Source organism: Carassius auratus, chromosome 47 (genome assembly GCF_003368295.1).
Source record: "Carassius auratus strain Wakin chromosome 47, ASM336829v1, whole genome shotgun sequence".
NCBI classification, from domain to species: Eukaryota; Metazoa; Chordata; class Actinopteri; order Cypriniformes; family Cyprinidae; genus Carassius; species Carassius auratus.
In genome coordinates, this window is record NC_039289.1 from 14,817,119 (window position 1) to 14,842,846 (window position 25,728).

A 25,728-nucleotide genomic window follows, 5' to 3' on the forward strand; every position below is an offset into this window, starting at 1 on the left:
GCATTTATTTGCAATCAAGTCAATGATATCGCTGTAGATGAAGTGATCCCAACTAAGCAAGCCAGAGGCGACAGTGGCAAGGAACCTAAACTCCATCGGTGACAGAATGGAGAAAAAAACCTTGGGAGAAACCAGACTCAGTTGGGGGGCCAGTTCTCCTCTGACCAGACGAAACCAGTAGTTCAATTCCAGCCTGCAGCAAAGTCAGATTGTGCAGAAGAATCATCTGTTTCCTGTGGTCTTGTCCTGGTGCTCCTCTGAGACAAGGTCTTTACAGGGGATCTGTATCTGAGGCTCTAGTTGTCCTGGTCTCCGCTGTCTTTCAGGGATGTAGAGGTCCTTTCTAGGTGCTGTTCCACCATCTGGTCTGGATACAGACTGGATCTGGTGGCTGCAGTGACCTCGGAATAAGAGAGAAACATACAAATATTAGCGTAGATGCCATTCTTCTAATGATGTAGCAAGTACAAAGGGTGTTATGGGAAGTGTTTCCGGTTCCGGATTACCTAATTAATGCAGCCTAAAAATACTTGATTTGGATTTTAAAAGCATATTAGTATGTTATGTGTAAGTCAGGTTAGAAAGAGAAGGGTCTTTAATCTAGATTTAAACTGAGTGTGTCTGCCTCCCGAACAATGTTAGGTAGGTTATTCCAGAGTTTAGGCACCAAATAGGAAAAGGACCTGCTGCCCGCAGTTGATTTTGATATTCTAGGTATTATCAAATTGCCTGAGTTTTGAGAACGTAGCGGACATAGAGGATTATAATTTAAAAGGAGCTCATTCAAATACTGAGGTGCTAAACCATTCAGGGCTTTATAAGTAATAAGCAATATTTTAAAATCTACTGTATACAATGTTTGATAGGGAGCCAGCATTGACAGGACCAGGCTAATATGGTCATACTTCCTGGTTCTAGTAAGAACTCTTGCTGCTGCATTTTGGACTAGCTGTAGTTTGTTTACTAAGCGTGCAGAACAACCACCCAATAAAGCATTACAATAATCTAACCTTGAGGTCATAAATGCATGGATTAACATTTCTGCATTTGACATTGAGAGCATAGGCCGTAATTTAAATATATTTTTGAGATGGAAAAATGCAGTTTTACAAATGCTAGAAACGTGGCTATCTAAGGAAAGATTGCGATCAAATAGCACACCTAGGTTCCTAAGTGATGACGAAGAATTGACAGAGCAACCATCAAGTCTTAGACAGTGTTCTAGGTTATTAAAAGCTGAGTTTTTAGGTCCTATAATTAACACCTCTGTTTTTTCAGAATTTAGCAGTAAGAAATTGCTCATCATCCAGTTTTTTGTATCGACTATGCATTCCAATAGTTTTTCAAATTGGTGTGTTTCACCGGGCCGCGAAGAAATATAGAGCTGAGTATCATCAGCATAACAGTGAAAGCTAACACCATGTTTCCTGATGATATCTCCCAAGGGTAACATATAAAGCGTGAAGAGTAGCGGCCCTAGTACTGAGCCTTGAGGTTCTCCATACTGCACTTGTGATCGATATGATACATCTTCATTCACTGCTACGAACTGATGGCGGTACGATTTAAACCATGATAATGCACTTCCACTGATGCCAACAAAGTTATCAAGTCTATGCAAAAGAATGTTGTGGTCAATAGTGTCAAACGCAGCACTAAGATCCAATAAAACTAATAGAGAGATACACCCACGATCAGATGATAAGAGCAGATCATTTGTAACTCTAAGGAGAGCAGTCTCAGTACTATGATGCTGTCTAAATCCTGACTGGAAATCCTCACATATACCATTTTTCTCTAAGAAGGAATATAATTGTGAGGATACCACATTTTCTAGTATCTTGGACAGAAAAGGGAGATTCGAGATTGGTCTATAATTAACTAGTTCTTTGGGGTCAAGTTGTGGTTTTTTGATGAGAGGCTTAATAACAGCCAGTTTGAAGGTTTTGGGGACATATCCTTATGACAATGAGGAATTAATAATAGTCAGAAGAGGATTTATGACTTCTGGAAGCACCTCTTTTAGGAGCTTAGATGGTATAGGGTCTAACATACATGTTGTTGGTTTGGACAATTTTAACAAGTTTATACAATTCTTCCTCTCCTATAGTAGAGAATGAGTGGAACTGTTCCTCAGGGGGTCTATAGTGCACTGTCTGATGTGATACTGTAGCTGACGGCTGAATGGTTGCAATTTTATCTCTAATAGTATCGATTTTTGAGGTAAAGTAGTTCATAAAGTCATTACTGCTTTGGTGTTGGGAAATGTCAACATTTGTTGAGGCTTTATTTTTTGTTAATTTAGCCACTGTATTGAATAAATACCTGGGGTTCTGTTTGTTTTCTTCTAAAAGAGAAGAAAAGTAATCGGATCTATCAGTTTTTAATGCTTTTCTGAATGATAGGTTACTTTCCTGCCAAGCAATAGTTTTGTTTTCCTCCAGCTGCGCTCCATTTTTCGGGCTGCTCTCTTTAGGGTGCGAGTATGCTCATTATACCATGGCGTCAAACTGTTTTCCTTAAACTTCCTTAAGCGTAAAGGAGCAACTTTATTTAAAGTGCTAGAAAAGAGAGAGTCCATAGTTTCTGTTACATCATCAAGTTGTTCTGAGGTTTTTGATATGCTAAGGAATTTGGATACATCAGGAAGATAACTTAAAAAGCAATCTTTTGTGGTAGAAGTGATGGTTCTTCCATACTTGTCACAAGAAGTAGAATTTACAATTTTGGCTATATGAAGTTTGCACAGAACTAAATAATGATCTGAGATATCATCACTTGGCTGAATAATTTCAACACTATCAACATCAATTCCATGTGACAGTATTAAATCTAGAGTATGATTTCGACAATGAGTAGGTCCTGAAACGTGTTGTCTCACCCCAATAGAGTTCAGAATGTCTATAAATGCTGATCCCAATGCATCTTTTTCATTATCAACATGAATATTAAAATCACCAACTATTAAAACTTTATCTGCAGCCAGAACTAACTCGGATGTAAAATCACCAAACTCTTTAATGAAGTCTGTATGGTGTCCTGGTGGCCTGTATACAGTAGCCAGTACAAACATAACAGGGGATTTATCATTTACATTTGTTTCTCTGGATAATGTTAAATGAAGCACCATTACTTAAAACGAGTTATACTTGAAGCCTGCCCTCTGAGAAATCCTGAAAACGTTGTTATAAATTTAAGCAACACTTCCACCTTTGCCTTTTAGACGTGGCTCATGTTTATAACAGTAATCTTGGGGGGTGGATTTAAAATAATGTAATCATCAGGTTTTAGCCAGGTTTCTGTCAAACAGAGTACATCTATATTATGATCAGTTATCATATTATTTACAAAAAGTGTTTTCGTAGAAAGGGATCTGATATTCAATAAGCCAAGCTTTATCATTTGTTTATCCATATTGCTTCTGTTTTTTATTTCTTGAACCTCAATTAAATTGTTGCTCTTAACTTGGTTTGGACGTTTTTTGTATTTTCGGGGAATAGACACAGTCTCTATAGTGTGATATCTAGGTGAAAGAGTCTCTATGTGCTGTGAATTAACTGACCTCTGTGACGGGAGGCAGCTAGCAGACGGTCGGTTTAGCCAGTCTGTCTGCTTCCTGACCTGGGCCCCAGTTAGTCAAGTATAAACTCTAAGACTATTTGCCATATTTCTAGAGAGAAGAGTGGTGCCACCCCAGGAGGGGTGAAGACCATCTCTTTTCAACAGGTCAGGTCTGCCCCAAAAGCTCATCCAATTGTCTATGAAACCTATGTTATTCTGTGGGCACCACTTAGACATCCAGCCATTGAGTGATGACAATCTGCTATGCATCTCGTCACCACGGTAAGCAGGGAGGGGACCAGAGCATATTACAGTGTCTGATATCGTGCTTGCAAGTTCACACACCTCTTTAATGTTATTTTTAGTGATCTCCGACTGGCGTAGTCGAACATCATTAGCACTGGCATGAATAACAATCTTACTGTATTTACGTTTAGCATTAGCCAGCACTTTTAAATTTGCCAAGATGTCAGGCGCTCTGGCTCCCGGTAAACATTTGACTATGGTGGCTGGTGTCTCTATATTCACGTTCCGTACAATAGAATCGCCAATAACTAGAGCACTTTCATCAGGTTTCTCAGTGGGTGCATCACTGAGTGGGGAGAACCTGTTTAATGTTTTGATCAGAACAGAAGAGTGGTGTTTTGACCCACGACTACGCTGCCTCACCGTCACCCAGTTGCCCTGCTGCAGGGGCTGTGTTGCCGGAACCGGACAATGTACAGGAATCCCTGAGCTAGACGCATTCAAAGCCGTATCTAGAGCCCTAACATTCTTACTGTACTCAATTAAAGTTTGGATGCGTGTCTCTAATTCTGAAATCTTCTCTGTCAGCCTAACTATTTCCCTGCATTTATCACATGTGAATCCCTAATCAGCGACAGAGATAGATAAACTGAACATGTGGCAAGAGGTGCAAATAACAATAGCAGGAGAAGCCATTACTCACCGTGCTTGATGAAATATTTTAACTGCGGTTGTTTGATGAACTTGTGAAAAACTGGAGCGAGAGAGAGGAGAAGAGAAAAGAAAACAGCGATAGGTTCAAATGAAAACACTAATGACATTTATTGAATAAAAAAAATTGTTTGAATAGAAATAGATTTTTTTTTTTTATTCACTATTTTTTTTAAGCATTAACTGTGGCAAAATATCGTGTATGACAGATCACATCAGTACATCTGTAATCCATCTGCTTGTTTTTCGCTCTTTTTTTGTGATTACCAATTTTTATTCAAACAGACAAAACAGGTAGAGGAGAGTAACAGACACATCAATATTTTTACAATCTAAAAGAAGAAGAAGAGTAAAAAAAAAACTTTTCATGGTCATTCCTTTATATAGTCCAAAATATAGGAAGAAAAACATTGCCATGCATGAATGGTAATAGGTTTAGCCTCGTCTATTTGTGCTGTTGTACATTCACAGGTTACTTTTTTAAGGAGGCTATGAATCCAGGCTATGAAGGCTATGAAGTGCATAGTAAACCAATTTTGTATTATAATTAGGGCCGGGACTTTAACGCGTTAATTGAGATTAATTAATTACACAAAAAATAACGCGTTAACTAAGATTAATTAATTACAGAAAAAAAATTCCCGCATTTTTAATAACAGAAAAAAAAATTCCCGCATTTTTAATAACTTATTTTTTGCACCGCGGAACGTTTGTCACTGGATGAGTTTCGGCGGAACGATTACTACCAACTAGCACCAACTAGCGTTCGTATATCACCGCAGCACATGATCGAACCTCAAGTATCACCTCAACGCAAAACATATAGCAGCTAGCGTGGACTTTACACTTTATGTTGAACTATGTATTATTTTGTTGTTGCAACAGTTTATGTTGAACTCTTTATTGTTTTGGCCAAGGTTATTGAGAGTTGGACTTAGTATGTTATGGCCTCTGAAGCAACAGAGAGATGTTTTCTAATAGTCAGTGTTTCCAATGTTCTGAATGTAATTGACAGTATTGTGTTTTACTTAAAAAAACACTTTACAGAAGGTTCCAGCACCTATAAGCTTCCTGAATTTCTGAAATGTACTATTTCTAAATTGTTTCTAAATATGCTATTGCTACACTTCATGGCAAAAATTGCACTGGTCTGCTAGACTTGGTTGAACAAAAATAAACAATATTTTGTTGCTTAAGCTTATGTATTCAGTCATTATTCAATGGTATACTATAAATCCATGTGAAAAAAAATTACTTCTCACTGTTCTCAGGTCAAATATTTATATGCGATTAAAATGCGATTAATTTCGATTCATTAATTACAAAGCCTCTAATCAATTAGATTATTTTTTTTAATCGAGTCCCGGCCCTAATAATAATTTTTTCTTCTTTGCAGCTGTAAAACCAGCAAACAACTGATTGTGAGCTCTGGGTTCTGTAACAGCTTTCTGAACATCATATAACATGTAGTTCAGGATCACCTGAGATGAGGAATAAAAATATAAGCAACATTTTTAAACAATTTAACAAACACATGCATTTCACATCACAACAAATATATTGTTATACTTTGTAAAGTACATACTTAGCAAAGTGAATGCCAAATGATATGTGCTCTAGATCTGTTATGACTTTTAAAGCAAATCTTCTGAAATCTGTTGTTTTGTTCACCTGAGCAACTGCAGATGTGATTTGTATCCCACCTGAAACTCCAACCACCATTTTGACTTGTTGGTTGATTATTATTATTGTGGGGGACATTGAAGAAAGTGGCCTTTTACTTTTGTTAAAAATAATAATAATAATGATAATAATAATAATAATAATAATAATAATGATAAACATAAAAAAATAATAATAAAATGTGCATGTTTATTTCAAATGTGGTGTCATTTATTATTGTTGGACCTTTTTTATATAAATACCTGGTTTAATCAGATTCACTTTTTTTTTTTTCAAAATGAAAATCTGTGAAATCTTGCATCTGGTTATTAAATATAATGCCAGTTGATCATGACCACCTTAGAGCCAAAACTGTGAGAACACATGAAAAATAAACATAAGAAGAATAACAAGAATAAGAGTATCATAACAACAGACACCAAAACAGTACATTAACATTATGTTAGTAAAACTAATTAAAGCGGTATTTTTAGAGAACTTGCTTCAAATACAGTAAAAGACAAATGTCTTACTCAATGAATGACTCCCTCTGACTTGTCTCCCAGATTCCTGGTTCGTAAGTGCTCACTGAAGAACAGGAGCAGTGCAAAACATAGACAAGTGTAACAGGCCCAAAACTAAATCAAGGAGCACCACTCAATAACCTAAAGTTAGTTATGCTCATCATAACTGTCTTGTTCGGTGTCATCTTTAATCTTACTCCTGATGTAGTCTGCAAAGCTGTCTTTGGTAATTTTATGGATAAACTGTGAAACAAGATTCACAAGATGCATACATATGGAAACAGTGAAAGGATCGAGAAAATAATGTAAAATGTTACTTCAGTTAGATCAGGTGATGCCAAAGTCACTTCAGATGTTCTGCACGTGAGATGTTTTTATATAAATAAACATATTTGTTTATAATAATCCATAGTAATAATTTAATTATATTTATTCATATGATTCCTGCTCCCTATGTCCAGTTTGGCTCCTTATGTACCTTGGTGCTTTGTAATATTTTGACTCCAGTTTTCAATAAATATTACTCTGCATTTGGATCCAGCTTGCCCATTCTTTCTGAGTTCATCCCTCATAACATTTATAATAGGCTTTATTTATAATAATCTCTATTAGTCATTTCTTATGATCCACTAGAAGTGTGGTACTATTTGTTCCTACAGAGACATCACAACTTTTTTTCATGTTTGGGAGGTTTTTGATTCCAGTGCTGAGTTTACAAGACCTTGCTCTGTAGTGTGTGTGGCTTTGTTGAAATAAAAACAAAGAAATGGAATGGAAATTCCTGTTTGCTCTTCAGATTACAACTTGTTTTCAAAGGGAATGGGCATACACCCCATTTAGATGTGCAAATGTTCATATTCTCTTCACAAAAAGATAGAAAGATCTGCTTTTCATATGCTTTTATCAGAACTTTTTTTTTTTAATTGTGTAGCTTTAATATTAAGGATACAAAAGACCAAGCCTTTATTTTTAATGTTTAATGTTTTCACCGTGTGGGTCTCCCATAAGCAGTACAGAAAGCCTCTATTATATGATGATATGTCAAAATTGTATTCTCTGCTGTAGAAGCATTGCTGCTTGAGAGATTGTAACCTGAAATTAAATTTTATTATTTGAACTGAACCTTAGAATATTTTACAAGATTCAAACAAAGTTTAGGATAGCTCTGGATCTTCAATGGGTTAAAGCTGGTTACAGCAAGTTGTGGAAATCTTATAATGTCAATTCCCTTCAAGATGGTGTTGTTTGAGTGGCAAAACACTTCACTGCAAGACAAGAAAGCAGATCAGAAGTGACAGTTCAGATGCAATGGGTATATACACACCTGTAGTATTATGTCAGATTATTAGCCTTGTGGGCACATATTACATCACAATACACAGGAGTGGTCATTCAAGAGTTAAAAAAACAAAAAGTTTTGTTGGTACTTTACCAGGTTTTGCATTCTGCAGGTCTTTGTCTGATGTGTTCTGTAATTCATTCTCTGGCATCAGTTTTATCCACCTTTGCCTAAAGGTTACAAAGACATTCACACCTGGTCAACGCAGTCATAGACTATAGAAAGATTGAAGACATCTCTACTTCCACTGTAAAAAGTGAAGCTAAAACATCTCAGTCACACGGGCGAAATGACGTCTTTAAAAAAACGCTAATTCAGCTTGAATGCGAGTGGCTCGCGCTGCTCCTTATATACCCACTCTGCGGGCTCTCAGTCTGAGCAGTAGTGATCAAGAGTTCACTAGTCCGGTCCAAACTTCTGCAGACCCAATTCACAAGATCACCATCAAGACACTACACCTTCAAATAACTCACTAAAGGCAAAATTATCATCAAGATGAACACTTGAACATCAACATGACAAGAACTACCTAAAATGCTGGAAAATATCTGAGATTGATTATTTAGATTATTTAAAACTATTTGTTTACATGGAGAGGGTGAGGTTTGGGACATATACTGCAGCCAGCCACCAGGTGGGGACTGTAATGTTTTGGCTTCACTTTTATGGACATGTTTGACACATTTGGCCAACACTGTGGTTTGTGGATACAAGTTTCCAAAAACTACAGCACATTTACTTCCAAGCGGCTGAACCTAGTTCTTCTTTCAAGTTCCTCTCACAGAGAGTTTCCTGTGCAATGTTGCTGGGAATGAAAAAAAAGTCATGTCATGTCAATGTCAATCAGATCAGGTGAATTAGATCAGTGACAACTTGGAAACTTAACTGGGTTTTTAAAATGCAGTATGAAATGGGTAGACAGAAATCAACAGCAAATAAAATACAATGTGCAATATCTTCCAACACAAATGCTTTAACTACTCTAAAAACAGCTATGTGTCTTTATTATAAGTCAGTTATTTTCATAATTAAAAAAATAACAATTAAACAGAGTTTTGATCATTCTGTTGTAATTTTCCCTTTAGTTTGCCTCTGTGTATTAGCAAGTTACTTCTTTTTTTTCTTGTTGAGAACAAAACAGAAACATGATCAAATGCTCAATCTCTTCTTTAATCATAAAGTTGAGGAATACTATCGTTTTTCTAGGGAGTCGTTAATTTATTTAACAAACCTACTAAAACCACACATCTCAAACGGGACAAACCGCGGGTCAGCGCAAATTATTTGTATTGCTCTGCGCTTTTTTGATACGAGGAGTTTTCTCTATAATGTGGACGATGCAGAACATGTGGGAAAGGCAACAGTGTGTAGAACCGTTCGTACAGTATGCATTGCACTGAAACGGTTTCTACACACTTTTGTACAGTTCCCAAGCCATAAACATGTGCGCTTTATTACAGAAGAATTCCACAGGGTGGCAGGTATTCTGTCATCTACTTCAATTAAAATACATTTCTTAATACGTTTATTTTGACTGCACACACACGTAAAGGATATACAGACTTCTTAAACTTATAATTAATCTTAATTTCAGGGTTCCCAAATATGATTGGGTGCATTGATGGCACCCACATTCCTATTAAAGCTCCATCTATCAATGAGGGAGACTGTTAATAGGAAGTCTGTGCATATCATTAATGTGCTGGTAATAGCTATTTTGGCTCCTTAAGATTGGTTTTACAAATAATAAACTTATTGCTCTCCACCGGGGGTAATATGTGATGCAACCCACATCATCACTAATGCTGAGGCAAAATGGCCTGGGTCATGATGCCAGAATATTTAGAGAGTCATGTCTGTGCAACAAATTTCAACAGGGTACGTTTTGTTAGACAAATACTTGCAGTCTTTATTACATTTACAAAACACCTCAAACATTAAATGGTTACTTGCTGGGGGACAGAGGATATCCTTGCCTCCCCTAGATGATTACACCCTACCGTGATCCTGAGCCCGGACCACAGACACGCTTCAACCGGTCTCACAGCAGAACACAGGCCAAGGTGGAGAGGATGATAGGCATTCTGGAGAGGTTTCAGTGTCTGCGTGGGCTCAGGGTCACTCCAAATAGAGCATGTGACATCACAGTTGCTTGTGTGGTACTTCACAACATTGCCACAATAAGAGGAGAGAGGCACCCCCCATGTCCTGATGGAGATAACCCAGAGCACCCATTGAATCTAGCAGACCACAGAGATGGCAGAATGCTTCGAGACATAATTTGTCAAAATCACTTTATTTAATGTGTTCTATTTATTCATATCCTGAAATAAAAGCGACATGACAGATTTGGAATTATTGCTTTATACACTTAAAAAAAAAAAGTTCATGTTCACATAGGATTTTCACCCTAAGGTGATGCTCCAGTAGTTCCATTTCAAGTTTGGCCTTTTTAATGGTAAAATGATACTCGAGTAAAGTACAGATCCCTCAAAATTGTACTTAAGTACTGTACTCAAGTAAATGTACTCAGTTACTGTCCGGCTATGTATATCATGTTAATATATTGCCATAGTTAAATTCCATAACATGCCAATTAAATGTGATACCAATTTCACATGTTCACACATACATAAGTTCTTGCATTATTTTTATTTTATTTATTTTTTGTTAATTCTTAATTTTTGCCTTGATAATAGAAAATATGAGCTAGACATCATGTATGACAGTAAAAAATGGGATATGAGCTACAAAATGACCAGATCCTGCCATTAGCTAAATAGAAGACTTGTATGTATAGGGCTTATACGTGGATATGAAGAAGACCTATATTTCCTGTATATGCACATATATGTACCTCAATTTTGCCTATATGTAGCATATATGCGCATATATGCAGTATATATATTTTCATATATGTGCATGTATGTGCATATATGCAGCATATACTGTATGTGCATATACACTGCATATAGGTTTCATATATGCACAAATATCCACATACAGGTTCTTTCCATGTGGGTAACAAAAATCATAAGGTTTTACCCTGGGTGTTTCAGTGGATCTCACGTTGGGTTTATCAATAGCTGTTTTAATAGTTCTTCGAGTGAGTGTCACTGTCAGAGATGTTGCAATCACAAAGGCAATGAACAGATATATGAAAGCAGAACAGAATAAAATGCTATGTTATTTTTATTATTATTATTATTATTAATATTATTTTAAAATATATTATCAACTGGCATGCATGACAAAATCATGTGTTGTCAGTTATTCTTTTTGTTGATCCTTTTATCATGGAATTTAAAATTCCATGAAAATTATGTAATTTACTACATCCAGAACCTCTTCAGCTCTGAGAACAATCAGATCTTATTTTACATTACAAAGTGTGTGTGTGTGCTTCATTCCATTTTTGGCTTGCTTCAGCGTTAAATAGCAGTGGACCACCAGTATGAAGAATCCATTAGAATTAATGAAATGAGATGTTAGAAATGAACCATTCAAAATGAGTTAAATAGCACAACAACAAAAAATAATAATTCTTGAGAAAGAAAAACAAAACACAATGCTAATGAATAATATGTTCCCTTTCAGTCGATCACGTTCTATGTTAGAAAGAGACTGACAAATGGGATCTCGCCCGAGAGCCCAATCACCTTCGAGTGGTTACAAAACGAGCCAATGGTCACCGAGTACCTTGGTCTGCGGAATTTGCATCGCAAGCTTCGCCCCGCAGAGTTGGTATTTAAGGAGCAGCGCGAGCCACTCACATTCAAGCTGAATTATCGTTTTTTTAAAGACGTCATTTCGCCCATGTGTTTTTGGGTGTGGTTGATATATCTCTCCCAGGCCATCCAATGCAAAGGGGCATGGTCAGTAATCAAGGTAAACTTCCTTCCCAATAGATAATACCTCAGCTCCAGGAATGCCCACTTGATGGCCAACGCCTCCCTCTCTACCGTGGCATAGCGCTGTTCTGTGGAGGTTAGCTTCCGGCTGATGTAGATTATGGGATGTTCCTGGCCGTCCTGTACCTGGGAGAGGACGGCTCCCAATCCTGTGTCCGAGGCGTCTGTCTGCAACAGAAAGGGACAGTTAAAGTCTGGGGCCTGCAGGACTGGTTCTGACGTGAGAGCTGTCTTGATCCGACGGAACGCCTCCTCCTCCGCAGGGCCCCAGGATGGCTTCTCCGGCTGCCCCTTTCTGGTCAAGTCTGTCAGGGGGGCTGCTATGGAGGAGAAGTTAGATATGAAGCAACGGTAATACCCCGCCAACCCCAGGAAAGCCCGTACCTGCGTCTTGGAGCTGGGACGTGGTGCGGAGAGGATAGCCGTTACCTTCTTCTCCTGGGGTTTAATCAGGCCGCGGCCCACCTGGAACCCCAGATACTTGGCCTCGGTACGGGCGAGGTGGCACTTCCAGGCGTTGGCCCTACCAAAAAGGTCGAGGAGTTCGTCCACTCTGGGCATTGGATAGCCGTCGAATTCCGAGATCTCATTCAGGCGGCGGTAGTCATTACAGAACCGGAGGGTGCCATCGGGCTCCGGGACCAGGACGTTTGGGCTGGACCAGGGCCTCCGAGATGGTTCGATCCCCCTAACTTCAACATCTCCTTAACTTCCTCCTCGATGGCGTGTCGCCAAGCCTCCAGGACACGATAGGGCCGCTGCCTCACGATGTGTCCTGGTGGTGTTCGGATGTCGTGCTGTACCACGTTGGTCCGCCCAGGGAGGGGGCAGAACACATTGGGGAACTGACCGACCAGGTGCTGCAGCTCCGTCTTCTGGGTGGTGGACAGTTGGGGCTCCATGTCCACAACCACGGAAAGGAGGTGGTAAGGGCGGAGAGCTGGGTCTGGGTTCCAAACCACTTTTTTAACAGGTTGATATGGCACAACTGGCTTTCCCATCTTCGCCTGGGTTGACACGCCCTGTAGGTGACCGGGCCCACCTTCTCGGTCACGGTATACGGCCCTTGCCAGGTGGCCAAGAACTTGCAAGCCGCGTTGGGGACCAGGACCAGGATGTGGTCTCCCGGCTGGAACTCCCGTGGCTGCGCCGCCCGATCATAGTGGCGTTGTTGGGCCCGCTGCGCTTGACTGAGGTGTTCCCGGATCAAGGGCATCACTCTGTCGATCCTTTTCCGCATCAGACGGACATGCTTGATTGACGACCGGTGGCCGGCTGGCTGCTGCTCCCACGCCTCTCTTGCGACATCCAAGAGGCGATGTCGTGTGACGATGAAGTGATGATGAAGTGTTGGACCGGATGGGGCCCTGGCCCGACCTCCATCCCCTCGATGACCCGGACCTGGGCCCAACAGTGCTTCAACCGGTCGTCTTCGTGCTGGGCCTTGCTGTAGTTGCCCTCTCCCGAAACCTGCTGGAAGACATCAAGATAGAGGGATGGATGGAGTTGGATGGAGTGGTGGATTTATTTGGGTGTGAGAGTTTCGTGGTCAGGAGTAGGAAGTGCTGCACCAGGTCGTGGTGGTGTCCCAGGTGAGGCGTGTCCGTGTGTGGGGGTGCTGATCGGTCATGAGCTTTCTGCAAGGGAACATGGAGAACAGCATTAGCATCCAGTCTTCTGGAGTGATCTCTCACTTGTGTATCAGTGGTGGCAGCTTATGTTTATATATATATAAACACTTATATTACACTACAGTGTACCGGCGTCATGGTTGCAGCAGACACAGACACAGTGATACCCATGGATGGGTTGATGGATACCTTATGAAATATGACAGAGGACCCAATATTTCTTGATCCATGGTGTGCAGAAACAAAAATGTTCTTTTTTTTCATATAAAAGTAAATACAAATTAACTGATTCCATTTAAAAAATATTACACAAAAAGATAAATTAAATGATTATGAACTTTTAATATGAAAAATGTCACCTTACATAAATTTGTTCCAACTAAACTTTATAAGCTTTATTCTAATTACTAAAACTGTCAAGGTGCAAATACTTGATATTATAAGTAAACACAACTTACCTGAGTCAGTGCAAAAGATTTGTTGAAGACACTGTTAAGTGTGCAAAGAAATGAGGTATAACTGGATCCAACTGCAGTGTGTTGAAACAAAAATAAAAGCAAATATAAACAAGGAATAAACAAAGTAAGACACCAAGAAATCTAGATACACAAGAGACTAAACTGAGTACAACAAAACAACCATCACTAGACAAAACCTGACAATGAACACAGGAAAGACAATGGCATAAATACACTGAGGTTTACAAGATTAACAAGTCAAGTGTAAACAATCAAACTAAAAGACAGTGGGAAACAGGAACCAAACTGATCTACAAACTACATGTCCACGTAAAAAAGACTCATGTGACAGATACAGTGGGCCCTATCATACATCTAATGCAATGCAACGCAAGGCTCAGGGCAAGTGTTTGCTAGTTTCAGTCCGGCACCTTTCGGATTTTCTCGTCCCGCACCACGTCGTTTAATTACCATATGCATTTGCACTCATTTTTGCGCACATGGGTGTGCTGGTCTAAAAAAGAGGTGTGTACAGTATACTCAAACTGTGATCGCTCGCGGCAATAATAAATAAGAATTGTATTTATTTCGATGTTAACTAGCAAATATAATGGTTATATAGTACATATTAATACAATTTAGGGTGTTTTAAACAAGTGAATCTTGTTAAAAGTTACATGCGGTGGCTGTGCTGGAGTATTTCCTGAGCATCAACCACATCATCCCACTGATTGAACAGCAGCATAAAAATAGCTTCACGACACTAACGGGGCAAATTTAAAGTCATGTCAAGTCACCTTTATTTATCTAGCACTTTAAACAAAATACATTGCGTCAAAGTAACTGAACAACATTCATTAGAAAAACATTGTGTCAATAATGCAAAACAACATTTAAAGGCAGTTCATCATTGAATTCAGTGATGTCATCTCTGTTCAGTTTAAATAGTGTCTGTGCATTCATTATGCTATTATGAATGTCTGTTGCTTTTCCTCAAACACACAAAGAGTGACTTCAGACTCCACACTTTGAATTTGAGGTTGGTCACAATTGTTACAGCTGGTCAAGGAAACAAACACACAAATTCAAACAAGCAGGTAAATGTATTAAGGGAACTGAGGATAAGCTTCCAACATAGGAGAATCAAAAATGAGGTGATCAAAGGAAGCAGAGAAGTCTTATCTGAGCTAAAGCTTCTAATCCTTTTATTGATAGCAGAGGATGGCAGGACTGACTTACAGGTAGGCAAAGGACCTGCTAAGAAGCTTGTAACCTTGAGACCAGCCAACAACCAACTGTGGTAAGTGTGTTTTTGATTGGTGTGGTTGGCAGGTTTAGGAGGTTGCTTTGGCTGGTGAGGCAGGTGATTCCGTAACATTAATCAGCAACATTAATTAAAGGCCCAAACATTTGCATATATATCTGTTTACACTGTGATATTCTGCAATTTCCAGCAACATTCAACTATCAGAAGTGAAAGTTTTGCATCATGAAAATGTAATTAAATTACTGATAACTGATTACTCCCATCATACAGGCTCCTAAAAAAATAGTGTTCTGTGAATGTTGATGCTTTAATAACAAATGTTATTTTTAACTAAAGCAAGTGGCTGCTGTGTGCATAGTTTGGCAGAAGGTTAGCAAAGAGCGCTGCATTTATAACCTCTAAAAGACATCTCAGTTAATCGCAATCTCACAAAACTCTCTTATAACACAATCAACATATGCATAATTAGGTCTCTAATGCAATGGCACTTGACTTAACAGTGTGTGTGCTACTGTACATCCTTTTTACAATCCCTAGATTGTAAAACACTGCATTCTGTCAGCAATGTCTACAATGTTACTAAAAAGTAATCAAATTACAATAACGTTCTACTAAGTAATGTGTTACTCCCAAACACTGCTCATGTTAAAATGCTATAAATATGCAACAATATGCTGAAAGCACTCTGGACTGGTGTTTGTAATATTTGTAATTATTTGTGATTTTGTTTGTATGCAATCTATATTTCTTACAAGATGGAAATGGGTTTTAAAATGAGACTCTGTTGTTCATCTGACTCAGAGACACTAATGAATCAGGATAAACTGTAAATCCAGCATAGACAGGTTCAGTGAATGTGGTTTTGAATGTGTGTAAGTGTGTGAGTGTGTGTGTGTCAGAGACACTGTAGAAGGACAAAGTGCCGGCTGAACAGTCCAGATACACTCCTATTTTATTAGAGGAGGGCAAAGGGGTAGGAATGTCCGTGGTCTTATTATTGTTCCAAAAAGTATACATTTTATCACAAAAGAAGAGACTCCACGACATTTCATTGCGTCCAAACCGACAGTCACTCCCTTCTTTCCTGTTGATTACCTTATATGTCACTGCTATATGACCTGAGCCTTCCCATTCAGCCTCCCAGTAACAGCGTCCTGCCAGACTCTCAACACACAGCGCCTGTTCATAAAGCTTAAATCTGTCTTGGTGGTCAGGATATGGCTGATGATCTTTTCCACACTTTATTTCTTTTTTATCTTCAGACAGGATGAGTTGAGTATGTGCTGTGTTTGGATTCAGTGTGAGATCACAGGCATCTGGACACAAAGACAGCAGATTATAATAACAGTGTCATTTTTTAGCTTAGTGTGTGCATGTGTGTACGTGGGATGTGTGTGTCATAACTTGTATATGTCTGCATGTGAGTTGAGGGTCATTAGAATATGAATGACATCACCACCAACAAGTATGTGTTTGTCTATGAGTGAGGGTTTACATTTTCTCAGTCCTGGTCTGACCCTGAAATGTCCTCCATGGTCCAAACTAAATGGAGACAAACACAAAAAATAACAAATGATCAATAGAATGATAACTGAAATTAAATAGTTTTACTATTTTGTTAAGTAGTGGCACCATTAAAATAATAAGTGATCAAAAAAAAAAAAAAAACATTTTTAAACATTTCTCTTTAAAAAAATCTGTTTTTAATTTCAATTTTGGCACAATCCATTTGATGTAGAGTGTTGTGGTAATTCATAAATATTCTGAGATGTTGATGGGAAATGCAAAAAAAATATCACTTTATCATATACAATATATCAGTGGATGGCAATCATTGCTGTGTCTGTGACGCTCTTTTATCCTCGATAATCAATCACATCTGTGACAAAAATATTAGGAAGTCTAAACCCAGCATTAGATTACCCTAGTCACACATGCACATACATGTTTTTTACAGCGAAGTCAATTAAAACATGAAACTCTATAGAAATTAACATGAAGTGACATGCACTATGTATTTGGTAATAATTTAATTAGGCATTTCATCTAAGTTGTCATGATTCACATTTGTTCAAGCTTTTTTTTAATCAACCAAGATTAATATTATTTAAGAATCTACTGTAAAACCAGATAATACTTTTACTGATAAACATACTTAAGTATCTGCAGTTTGTAGTCTGGATCCTGCAGTTTGTGTTTGAGCAGCTGGACTCCTGATTGCCCTGGGTGATTATAGCTCAGATCCAGCTCTCTCAGGCGTGAGGGGTTAGACCTCAGAGCTGAAGACAAATAACCACAGCCTTTCTCTGTCACCAAACAGCCTGACAACCTACAGACACACACATTCAGATAATCTACAGACATATTATCTACAAACACACATCAACATTAGGACCGACTAACTATACATTACCCTTAATAACTCAGTATTTGCAGCTGACAGTTGGGACTCTTCAGTCCATCAGAGAGCAGCTTCACTCCTGAATCTTGTAAGTCATTGTTACTCAGATCCAGCTCTCTCAGGGCAGAGTTTGAGGATTGTAGGGATAATGACACAATTTCACAATCCTGAGCAGTGAGATTACAGTCAGCGAGACTGAAGAAGAGAAAAATGCATGATAATTAAATACTTATCTTTCTAGATTTAATATTTGACTAATATCAGATTCACTATATTCTGAAAATAGACACAAGATGTATTAATCAGCACAAAACTGTAATTCCTTTCATAAGGAATTTTGATTTAAGGTGTCATATGATCTGAGTTTTTTTATTTATTTTTTTTGGAGTATCACAAGCACTTGGTGCATGAAGAAGATCTGTAAAGTTGCAAAGACTAAAGTCTCAAATCCAAAGAGATTTTATATATAAAAAGGTAAGAATCAACCACTTCTACCTAAAACGTCTCATTCTAACATGTCACATGTTTACATCATGATGTGGGGAAATTTACATAATGCGGCTTAAATGTTCATTCAAAGAAGGCGGCATAACTTTTATTCTTACTGCTGCTTCTGACTCACAGTCTGTAAGTACATATTCATATGTAATGTATTTGCCACTGACGATTGAAATGCCAGTTTTGGCTCACGATCACAAATGCATACATGTTTTTATTTTTATGCAGCGCGATATGCAACACAACTTTTTTTTGCAATTATAATCAGTTATTATGTCCCCACTGGATACAACAAATTCTTCGTTTGTAATGGGTTTTATTGGTTTTGGCTCATCACGCCGATGTCCTGACATTTTATCCTGCCTGTCAGGAACACATGACATTACAGTTTTAAGGGGCTTAACATTTCCTTCACACGCTTGTTAGACAGAACAGCGAGCTTTGTTAAAATTGATGAGTTTCAGAAAGGTGGGGCATAGAGGGAAAACAATAATGTACAGTATGTGAAAAAATGTGTTTTTTTTGCTTCAAGTCATGAAGTCATTTTCGAGTCATTTTCTCCTGATAAACCCAAAAAGAACTTAAATTACACTTTCAGTATTGATCGTACAGATAAGAGAAATGCATCAATCGAATCTCTAAAAGGTCTACTTTTTTGTATACAGAAATAACAACAAAATGTTGTGCATTTAAAAAATAAAGATAACAAACAAGGTGTGTTGTCTGCAGCCTTTGTCTGCGGTGATCATTATTTAGACACGCATCAATAAAATGAACTGTAACTCAGTGAATACTCAACGAAGAGACATGAGAGACATATCTATAGAAAGCTTGACATGTCTATGTCAGTTTTTCACGTCTCTCTTCATTATCTTCTAATGTGACCACACCCTGAACGCTGAACGCTCTATTCAGATTATAATGTTTATTTGAAGCGCGCTGCTTGAATATGCCCACACAACAGAAGACAACGCAGCGAGACTGTTCAAGTGTTTTTTTATTTTACTGTTTGCTTCGCAATGAGAGGAATAAGACATAATTCACCCCAAAAAGATGTGATGTGGATTACCTCAGGATTTGAGATTTGGATTTCCTCAGAAAAAAAAAGAATGAAGTGCTTTATTCAGCAGACATCATAAACATGAGTAAGTCTCTTTTATTTATTTATATACTTATACTAGTTTTCACAAAACGTGTCAACATTTTACTAGTTAGACCTTTTCCAAACTATAATTCCTGACTTTCAAGTTTCAATAACAATATACACTACTATACCAGTGGTTCCCAAACATATCTCTCTCATGTCTCTTTGTTGAGTATTCACTGAGTTACAGTTCATTTTATTGATGCGTGTCTAAATAATGATCACCGCAGACAAAGGCTGCAGACAACACACCTTGTTTGTTATCTTTATTTTATAAATGCACAACGTTTTGTTGTTATTTCTGTATACAAAAGTACCCCCAACATTGCACATTTTCTTTGTCTCCCTAATTAAACACACCTGATTCAAATCATCAGCTCATTATCACATGTGTTTGACGGGAGACAAAGAAAATGTGCAGTGTTGGGGGTACTCCCAGTGTTTGGGAACCACTGTACTATACTTTACAAAAGCTTGATGTGAATAATATAAATGTAACAAATAAATGTAACTGTAACCAATGTACCAGGTAATGCTGTTCTTTCAATTTATCCCCAAAAAAAGAAAAAAATATCTCAGCTTTTTTCAATATTATTAATAATAATAATGATGATAATTTTTTGTAGAAAATCAGAAAGTATTTCTGAAGGATTGTGTGACTGTAGCAATGATGCAAAAAAAATCAGCTTTGAAAGTCAGCTTTGATTGTTCTTAATAAACTGTTTAACTGCACTCGCATGTGGATATTAAACTATGTTGTGGGATAATTAAATATATTCTAAATAAACTCTAAACATAAAAGTATTTTAAATTTTAATCAATATATTGTTTTCTGAGACTGATTAAACAAGATGATTTTCACATAATTTAGAAAGAAAAATTCTAGGCTACAAGCTCCAGTTCTCAAAAGTCCCGGGAACCAATGTTCTCTATAGTGTGGTGAGCCAGCTAACAAGGGATTAGTGTCGCCCAGGAAACAGCGCTCACACTGCAATCACTGGGGAGTGCATGGTGATCACCAACACCTGAACCTCATAAGCAGAACAACTTTTAAGCAAAGGGAAAGGAGAGGAACTTGAACTTCGACTCCAGAATGAGATTAACGCTGTGTTCTGGTTCTCTATCAGAGTAATTTGTCTGAGGAACAGCACATCACACAGCACCCACGGGTACTTTTTGCTGCACAACCAGGACTCCTGAACCAGAGCACTGCACAGTCTACTTGCACCCCTTGCTCAATAAACCACCTCTCTGGGGACTTTATTGAATTACTGTTGTCCGTGTGATCACTCTCTCCACCACAATGTGTTTTATGGCCTTATTCAAGTGATTTAACTATTTTAACATTGTTATATACAACCACCCATAATTAGTTTTTTCTCAAAATCACAATCATGAACATATGGGCTGCTCACATATTATTATAGCCAAGTTCGTGATGATTACAGTGATATTAGACTTTAGTCATTAGATGTTTATAAGTAACTGAAAAAAAGCACAAATGTCAGGGATGACAAAACTTCTCCAGGCCCCAAAAATACCCTTAGACCTCTAAACACTTACAGAGCTTTTCTGCAGTTGATCACAGCTGGTATCAGTCTTCTTCTCCCCTCATTTGATGTGTTATATTTCTTAAGGTCCAGCTCATCCAACACCTCTTCTGATAACTGAAGCATGTAGGCGATTGTTGAGCAGTGAGAAGGAGATAGTTTCTTCTCTGTGTGTTTGTCTGATTTCACAAACTCCTGAATCTCTCTGGACAGAGTCTGATCTTTCACTTCCAGTAGACAGAGAAACAAACTGATGGATCTTTCAGTGGAGAGTCCATGTCCATCTTTAATCTTCTCTTTAATGTACTGTGTGATTTCTCTGATGCTCTCTGAGTTGTTCTCTGTTTGTGTCAGTAGATCCTGTAAGAGTCTCTGATTGGATTCCAGAGAGATGCCCAGCAGGAACCGCAGGAACAGATCCAGCTGTACATTCTCAATCTCAATGGCTTTGTCCACTACTCTTTCATGGAGTTTGTGCAGTGAATCAAAACACGCTAGTGTAGTGCTACTTATGTGGTAGTAAAACACATAGAAAGCAGCAAGAAACTCCTGAATGCTCAGATGAATAAAGCTGTAGACTTTCCTCTGATGAATCACAGATTCCTCTTTAAAGATCATAGTGCATATCCCAGAATACACTGAGGCGTCTGATACATCTATGCCGCTCTCAATCAGGTCCTCCTCATAGAACATCACATTGCCCTTCATCAGCTGTTTGAAAGCCACTTCAGCAAGTTTCACAATCACTTCTCTGTTGGACGGCAGGAGTATATCTGAATCTCTCTCTTCATACTTCTGCTTCCTCATGTTGATCTGAATCAGCAGGAAGTGGATGTACATTTCAGTCAGAGTTTGAGGGATTTCTGCTCTCAGATCTTCTTCCAGGATTTTCTGAAGCACAGTGGATGAGATCCAGCAGAAGACGGGGATGTGGCACATGATGTGGAGGCTTCTTGCTCTTCTGATGTGTGAGATGATTCTGCTGGCTTGATGCTCATCACTGATTCTCTTCCTGAAATATGCCTCCTTCTGAGGCTCAGTGAATCCCTGAATCTCTGTCAGACGGTGGATGTATTCGGAGGGGATCTGATTGGCTGCTGCTGGTCTGGAGGTGATCCAGATGAGAGCAGAGGGAAGCAGCTCTCCTTTGATGAGGCTTGACATCAATACACCCACTGATGAAGTCTCAGTCACATCACAAACTTTCTGAGCGTCTGAAAACCTCAGTGTGATTCTGCTTTCATCCAGACCATCAAAGATGAACATAACTTTACACACCTCATAAATCTGTGAGTCCAGATCTTGAAGTTCAGGATGAAAGTCCAGCAGAAGTCTGTGAAGACTGTACTGATGATCTCTGATCAAGTTCAGCTCTCGAAATGGGAGCACAAACATGAAATCTACATCCTGATTGGCTTTTCCCTCGGCCCAGTCCAGAATGAACTTCTGCACAGAGACGGTTTTTCCGATTCCAGCGATGCCTTTAGTAAGAACGGTCTTGATCTGCTTTTTCTCCTCATATCCTGCTTCAGCAGAGGCTTTAAAGATGTAATTGCAGTCAATTTGAGTGTTTTGTGAATGATTTGTTCTGGCTGTTTTCTCCATCTGTAAAACCTCATGTTCTTCATTCACTCCTTCTCTCTCTCCCTCTATGATGTAGAGCTGTGTGTAGATCCTGTTCAGGAGGGTTTCCTTCTCTTGGAGTTTGCTTCCTTCAAATAATTTCTCATACCTTTTTTTCATGTTGATTTTGTGCTGGTCTTTGACTGTCTTCTGGTCTCCAGTCTCTAGTATTTGTGTCTGCAGGATTTCTTTACTTCTTTTCTCTCTGATATGAGTCTGATAATGGTATGTAGAGGATGGAAAATATCGGCTTGGCTCATATATCTCTTTCCTGTTTAAATAATAAAAAAGTTATAAAATGACAATGACAGTGATTACAATGACCATTACAGTTAAAGACAAGAAAAAAATTATTTTCGTTATCAGATATGATTTTAAAGCAAATGCAAGTATGAATGTATATTTAATGTTACTTCATTGAGTCTATTTAGTCACTAATCATATGAAACCTTAGACATTTTCTGGATCCTATTGGGCAGAGTGTGTCTGTTTCTGATCGGTCTTCCCCATGTTCATTGTTTATTTAGTTTATTGTATTAAATGGGATAGTTACTCTGTGAGATGGTTTCTCAGGAGTTTCTCTGGATCTTGTTGCAATTTATTTTCACTTGGCATTTCTTATAACATAGTTAAAGTTTTGTTGAGGTTATATTTCCTTTTTTTCTTCATTATCCCTACACTTACGTTTATTATCATTACTGACTGTTGTTGTATTAGTTAAATTAAACCATTTTGCATTGATTATGTTTAATTCCTCTTTTTTGTTGCAGATTTATATGAGTGGGTCGTAACAATAGTGAATTTGCAACTTCATGTTCATACTAACAGAAGGTCAGAGGTCACTGGTCCATCACTAAATTGAAATGGGTGATCCATGGATGTGTTACTCTTCACAGAAACACAGCTGGCTTCTGGAGACTCTGATCTCGGTCTCCTGATACCAACAAAAGACAAAAATGGCATTTTACAGCAATAACTTAACTCAGTATGCACCACGGATATACATTTACTCATTGTTGATACTGTACTTCTGTAGTTCATTGGGATAAAAGTGTGTGCATGCAAAACAGTGTCTCACCTGGTACCAGAGGCCACTGTATCATTCAATTCAAGATTATGATTCATCAAAGACTGATCACTCTTTAATGGCACACAACTTGATTCAGGAGACGGAGAACTCATTTTAGAAGCAGTATCCTCTTGTTCTAATTTCCTAAAATAGAGGTTGTTTTATGCATTAAAGGATGCTGTAGTGCCTTTAAAATGCTTTAACACATGATTTACTAAAATCCACAATAAACCCTTGAAGTAAAAGAGAGATATCTACTCACTTTCCTCATAAAATAAACCTATAGTTCAATGTAGTATAATCTTTATACTGAAAGAAAGTGTTTGACATTTATATTCAAATTTATGTTCAATTTCTTGTTTTTAGTCTTTGCAGATATACTTTGTTCATAAATGGAAAACAAATATGACTGAACTCATGACTTTCACATGACTTAATCCAAGGACAAACAATGCAAAGAGGAAGTAATTATTACAAATATATATATATATATATATATATATATATATATATATATATATATATATATATATATATACTGTATGAGAGGTGTTAAACACATTATAGAAGACCATAAAATATATTTATCAAACTTCAACCTTCATTTTCTGATATGTGCTTTAAATAACACTAGTATAAACTAAAAAAAAGTAGTATAATATAATACCAGGTAGAGATAAGGATCATTAAAAAATAATAAATCCTTTATCAAACTAAACCATTACAGATAAGGTTCAGTACAATAAAAAATTTTTAACAAAGTATTATAGCAATTAATTTGTAGGTGCATCTGGACAATCAGCTTTGTGCAAAGAAAATCAATAATTAATAACTCAGTGATGTTAATATGATCACAGTACTTAAACATTTTTTACTGTAAACTTCTCATTCTGTACAGATCTAGAAATATTTTTAAACAATTACACATCTTAAGTTTCAGATTTGTGAAATTATTTGAAAATATCATAAGGAATTCCACATGAAATGATCCTAGTTTGAAATCTCATGAAGACCAAAAATCTAAACGGCAGCTCATTTTATATGACTACATATTTATAAAGACAATTTACCATGAAATATGAAATACTTACCGTGAAATGTGTGGCTGTTTAAATGGAGTATCAAAGGTTTACAACCTCATAACAGTGCCTCTTTTATTCTTCACTTCCTGTTATGGAAAATTCCTCACAGCATTTTTCTGTTCTCAAAAGACATTGGGGGAAATCCATGATTTACATTTCGGTAGCACTTTATTTTACAGTCCTGTTCCTCATGTACATATTATGTACTTATTATAGTAATTACAATAACTATGTAATAACTAGGTTCTAACCCTGAACCTACCCCTAAACCTAACCCTACCCCATGTAGTTACCTTGTATTGCCAGAACTTTATTACCAGATAAATACACTGTAAGTACACTATAAGTACATGTTAGTACACGTACTGTAAAATAAAGTTCAACCTACATTTCTTTGCTTGTACATATAAACTGTGGAAGTGTCATGGAATCACTAAAGTCACAATCATCAGCCCTGACACACACCCAAGGCCTTCGCAAGTGGGGTGAAAGGTAGTGACGATTATAGGGGCCCACGGCCGAGGGGGGACCCCCGGCGATCTCAACCATCTGGCTGAGGCTAGCCTAAAAAGACAATCAGGACAGTTGACAGGCCACTACTGCGTGTCATTAAGCTTATCATTTTCATGTATTTTTAAGCCTGACCACTTTCCAATTTAAACATTCAAAAGAGTTTAAATTAAAAGACGTGGAAAATCTCAACTCTCGCGCTGTGTTCAGTGCGCACGCGGAGAGAGAGCCACGTCTCACGGACAGCGACACTGAACCGAGCTCTCTTCTGTGAAGTTCTCCTCGAACTTCCTCCTGCACCTGAACGAACAAATACAAATCGCAGTTTAAACAACCAGAAAAGGATGTGAAAGAGCCCACTTCAGCACCACAGTGTTCTGGTGTTCAGGGCTCACGCAGAGAGAGGCGTCTCAAAACACTTTTTTAAAAGAATTTGCCTCTTTTTGCTCCTGTACTGACAAAAACATCACAAAATGTCACGGTTAGTAAACAGTGATCTTGGGGTGTTTGCACTTTGTGGTGAAGTCTGTGTGTTTCGCTT

At 38.0% G+C, this 25,728-nt stretch overlaps 1 pseudogene; it reads right to left on the bottom strand.

Annotated features, from left to right (window-relative positions):
* Positions 1 to 14,918: 14,918 nt before the first annotated feature.
* On the bottom strand, positions 14,919 to 24,753 carry LOC113065202 (NLR family CARD domain-containing protein 3-like; annotated as a pseudogene).
* Positions 24,754 to 25,728: the final 975 nt, after the last annotated feature.